We start from the raw sequence: 5504 nt of genomic DNA on the forward strand, positions 1-5504 counted from the left end.
CTTAAAGAGCTCATAGTACCCTATCACCCCACTAGAACACTGCACTCCCAGAATGCAGGCTTATTGGTGGTTCCTACAGTCTTTAAAAGTAGAATGGGAGACAGAGCCTTCAGCTATCAGGCTCCTCTCCTGTGGAACCATCTTCCAGATTCGGGCCGGGGGGCAGACACCCTCTCAACATTTAAGAGTAGGCTTAAAACTTTCCTTTTTGATAAAGCTTATAGTTAGGGCTGGCCAGGCTCGCCTTGGATCAGCCCTTAGTTATGCTGCTATAGGCCTAGACTGCCGGGAACTTCCCATGATGCACTGAGCTCCTCTCTCTCTGTATGTATTCATGTACCATCAATGCATGTTACTAACTTGGCAAAACATGAAACTGTAACAAAACAGAAACAACTCCAGGCAATTATTAAAGGCTCCATTTTATACAAAAATGGGACATGGGAAAACATACTAAGACCTTTTTCCCCTGTGAATGCCTGAATGTTGTTAAAACTCAACACACTAACACCAACACCTAAAAGAGACAAATAAACCCTTTAAAAAACTTGTGTTTTGTGTGACAGTGTGACAAGTTTTGGATCTCACATATCAGTTTCTGGTACTCCAGGTATGATGATCATTCCTGCGGAGAGGGAGGGAGATTTTGAAAAAAAAAAGTGAATAATGACATAGAATTGAATCCAGGAAACAGTGTTTTGTGGTCATATTTCAGACCTGTGAATGAAATGTGTGAGTGAATTTCATATTCAACCTATCTCCAGCAGACTCTCCTTCCCATAGTGCTGGGCTTTGAAGCCAATTTTGGTGGCCAAACTGTGTAATTACAACTTCCATCACGCTATTGGGCCCAAAAAGATTTTTTCCCATAGACTTACAACCAACCCCTGGGACTCGTTTCACTATCAGAATTTGATCCATTTGGTCCGATCACGCTTCGAAAGTCTAGAGGAGCTGCACAATTGAACCGTTTTATCACCATTCAAGTTAGCCGGAGGGCTAGACCAGAAGTTAGCAGTCATGGCTGTCAGAAGTCTCTAGTGACTATGCTCTATGGGCACACTGGGCCCATGGAGTGTGTGCAGTATATTTTCAGGAAGTGGCTTTTTTTGCTTCATGCCCCACTGAGCAACTTTCATAGGAATGAATGGGGCCACACCTCCAATGCTGTATCCAGTTCTTTTTATACATCCATGATCTGCATTCACACAAGCACACATACCCCAAACATTAATGCAAAATGTATAACATAAGGAATGGCAGCTGCCATGAGTACAAATAAGTCTTTTTGCTTGCCCTAACTGCTCTCACAAATAACAAACATGGTACCTTGATACTCAAGTCTGCAGCCTGCAGGGAGTCCTGATCCTTCTTGTTGCCACTGTCCATCTTTTTCACTTCTTCCTGCTTGGTCCTCAGCTCAGTCTGGGTGTGCTTCAGGGTCATTTTGGGCCTAGGCAGAAAGAAGAAGGACAGAGACAAGATAAGACATATAAACTCTATTAGAAATCTATGATAAGACTATTACAAGACTATTATAATGACAGAGATCAAGTCTGTTAAAAGGAAACTCATCATTTCAGGTCTAAGTGACTAATGGGCATAGCTTCTCTGCACTGGCTTACTGTAAAATCCAGAATAGAATTTAAAATCGTTCTCCTCACCTACAAAGGCACCATCATATCTTAAAGAGCCCTTCTTTCTCTCTTAACCCAGCTGGTCAAGGCAGAAGGCTGCCCACCTAGAGCCTAGTGCTGCTTGAGGTCTCTTCTCATTTAAAGGCAGTTTTTCCTTGCTGCTGTCTCCAAGTGCTTGCTCATGGGGGAATCGTTGGGTCTATCTAAATTAAAGAGTACGGTCTAGACCTGCTCTATGTGAAAAGTGCCCTGAGATAGCTTTTGTTACGATTTGGTACTATATATATAAAATTGAATTGAATTGAATTACACTGTACTGACTCATTTCTTGAGTCAGTACCTGTACTACAGTGGTTGTCTGTTGAGTCTCCCATGTCATGGCTGTGGGCAAATAGGTTATCTTCTTCACTGTTGACTTTACTTGAGCTGTCTGCACTTCCATGACTCAAACGGTCAGTAGGGTTTCCACCAGTGTATTGCAAGACCAGTGGGCCGCTGGACCCCCCCCCGGGCCTAAACATCGGGGAATTAAAAAAAAAAGCATTTTAAGATGTTTTCTAAACTAAAATGTGTTATAAAAGTAGCGTAGCTCCTTTAAGGAATAGCTGAGTGCATAGCAAGTGTCAGTCGACAGAGAGAGTGCGTGTGTGACGGTGGCACACACAGACATGGGGACGAGCCAGAGGACGACCATTGCTTAGAATCAGATCCGGAGCAACCTGCCTGCCATCCAGAGAGAGACACACAGAAAGCAGGCTGAGCAGGCAGAGAGCCGGAGAGTTTCTGCCAAATACAAACACCGACACCTGGGGAGACATAAGAGCAGCTGCTCGCTAACAGCTACATGTGTTTACAGCAGAGAGCGTTGGGATGAACTCCAGCTTTCTTCATCTCAACTTGGACTCACACAGCCATAACAGGAAAGCCCCAAACACCACAGAGCTGCCTCACCACTCGGTAACACACCTGAAAGTCACAGAGAAGAAGAAAACATTGAACATTAATTAGTCTTGGATTTGAATATTAATAGTTCATAAAAAAAAGTACCATAAAGCCTGTACATGAAAATTATAATAAACCTTATATTTTTTAGTGTGACTGTACCTCATCCAGCACCTCCACCTCAGTGGTCCTCATCTTTTAGAGGACATTGTACACCTGTTGCATGGCTTGACTTTTAAATTCGGCCAGTTGCAAAGCTGCTGGCAGGCAGATGAACCACAGGCTGTAGCAGTGACTGAATAGGCAACAGGCCCACAGCATAGGATTGAAGTAGAAACGCTTAGCCATCTTTTACGCTAGCTTGATTTCCCATCAGATAAAGCAGACATTTAAAGCAGTTTTATATAAGATGAAGAGAGTGATAAGTTCATTTTTGACACAGGTTTGGGTTCCAGCAACATCAAGTGTTCACTGTGTGTGAAACATGAGATCACACACACACACCACACACAAACATACCTGTAACTCCATGTCAACAAACAGAAAGGTGTGATGCAACCCAACAAAGAAACATTACATTTTCTGGCTGTCTCAACAACCATTCCATATGCCCTGCTTGATTAACTAACTTAGGTTTGATCTATCAAGTTTTCCTAAGTGTGACTATTAGTTTACTCTAAGCCATAGTCAAAGTCTATCTTCGTAAAACCAACTCCAAATGGCAGTATGTGCAAAGCCGGCAGCAACAAGACAAAAGGTGGGGCAAATTAAGAATGAGCTATGCGGGTGGTTCCTTAACAAGCCATCTCAGTGTACTGATATCATGAATATCACAGTTTTACATAACGTAATCTATAAAATTTCAGTTCATTAGAGAGCCATCAGCCTTTCCTGCAGCTCATGACAGACATGTGAGGGGAAACGCTTGGTAATAAAAGGCTCAAACATGAAATTTATTATTTGTTATAAGCTCCATTCAAATTTCAATATACACACTAATGCACATTAAGCTAAAGAGAATCCCTAACACATTCACATCAGAATCACCACACACAGGTTACCACTGTGAAATCAGTGGCCATTAAGTTAAAGTTTTGTTAAGTCTGCACGAGGGCAATTCAACACAGCACAACACCACTACAAGTAAGGTAATGGTGAATGAACCTCTTTCTTAGCTAGTCACAATAACTACATGAATGACCAAATAAAATATGCTTTTCAATGGTAACACTTATTGCAGTGCATTACAACGTGAAGGAGGTTTTAGTATTTGTCACCCACAACACTGAATTTTGATTACACATATTTCTAACTTTTATACAGTAATTAGACAATGAATTACAGTTCATTTTTGATGAAAATTTTAACTTCTTTAGATGGCTTTGATTTACTTATCCAATAAGACTCAAAACCGTTAACAATGATCAGGATTCGAAAATGTACTGTAATGATGGGAAGATTAAAGCAGGGGAAAAAAAACTTAAAGTTACCCTACTAATCTGTGGCACTCTGGGGGAGAGATTTGTCTGTCATGAGGTAAAAAACAGAGCTGACTGAACCTGAAAGAGAGACAAGTTGTGCCGTCAAATGGTGCTGTTTCAGGCTAACAACAGTTAGCCTTAATGTTGGCCATTAGCTTTAATGTTACTGGCTACATTCCTGTGAGCTGCTAGCGTAACATTAGCAGATAGTAAGATGATGATGATAGTAAGATAAAAGGCAAGTTGTGGGTAATATTTGTTCTAAGATCTCTAACAACAAACACAGAGTTGTTTATGAATTATTCATGCTAGCTAACTTAGCTATCTAATCAGTTAGCTGACATTAGCACGGCTAAAAATTTAGCAGATGCCTATTTGATGGTATTAGCAAACTTAAATTGGGAAGTTAAAACCTTCTGAAATTATGTTAACAAGCATAAAACCACATTAACCACTGCTTGACCACAACATTGTCAGCTTTACTGTTATAAATTCTTTCCAAGGGCTGGATGAGAAGCTATCATCTAACTGCTGCGTCTGCCTGGTGCTTATCCCTGGTCTGGTCTAAACCTGAACAAAAAAAAAAAGAAAAACAATTCGCACGCAAGATTAAATTGGGATTACATCCCCTATACATCAATTTTATGTCATTGTGACGTATAGGTTTTTATGTAAGGGATAATGTTCAGTGAGTGGGTCATTATTGCGAAATGAACCCCAAAATCCTGTCGGGGTCCATTTTGTCGTCATTTTTGTCTCTGACTGAACATTATCCCGCTTATTACAAGGCTATTTACTCATTAAACCAATAATCTGACACAAAATATTGATTTAAAAATGATAGTATGTTAGATCTTAAGATTAGCCTATTTAGCGTTATAATTCACATTAAACTGAACGTTTCCATTGATGGTGAAGTGAGACAAGGTTAATGGGTATTTAGGAATATTGATGTTGACGTTTCCTCATTCGTCTTTACGTTTCCTTTTTGTTGGGGCTTTGAAGTTGACACACCTGGAAGTAATTGCTACTAACACTACAACTGGTAACGATATTACTGCTATCACTACTTATCACTTCAGTTAGTATGTAGCAATAGGCAACTAGGTGAGGCGCTCAACAGACCTGCTGCCGTTGCCTGAATTGGTGGACAGGATATTGCTCTATTTTTCCCTATCTGTAATGATTGGAGCCCAATAGCTCCTCAGGCTGCCCTTACATCTGTGCCCAGTCACAGACATTATCTCCCTACTCTCAAGACCAGCCTGAGAGACACAGGCATTGTATTACGGTCACAGTGATAATGTCTAAGCCTACTCTAAGGTGTTGGACTTTTAAAACCAACCATAATCAAAACACAAAGGACCGTGGGTAACCTATTATGGCTTCTAATTCAGACTAGCCGTAATTTTTGTAATAGTGCAACGACCAACACAAGCAGCAC

The 5504-nt window shown here is 40.8% G+C and overlaps 1 long non-coding RNA gene across 2 annotated transcripts; it reads right to left on the reverse strand.

Annotated features, from left to right (window-relative positions):
- Positions 1-354: 354 nt before the first annotated feature.
- Positions 355-4609, reverse strand: LOC121911264. 2 transcript variants are annotated; one of them, XR_006099804.1, is made up of 4 exons: positions 4070-4609; positions 1978-2150; positions 1330-1453; positions 355-625 (listed from the first exon to the last, which is right to left on the reverse strand). It is a non-coding gene; the product is annotated as an uncharacterized LOC121911264 (long non-coding RNA). The 2 variants fall into 2 exon arrangements; XR_006099803.1 differs by having other exon boundaries at positions 1978-2603; positions 2742-4609.
- Positions 4610-5504: the final 895 nt, after the last annotated feature.

Source organism: Thunnus maccoyii, chromosome 14 (genome assembly GCF_910596095.1).
Source record: "Thunnus maccoyii chromosome 14, fThuMac1.1, whole genome shotgun sequence".
Lineage (NCBI taxonomy): Eukaryota > Metazoa > Chordata > Actinopteri > Scombriformes > Scombridae > Thunnus > Thunnus maccoyii.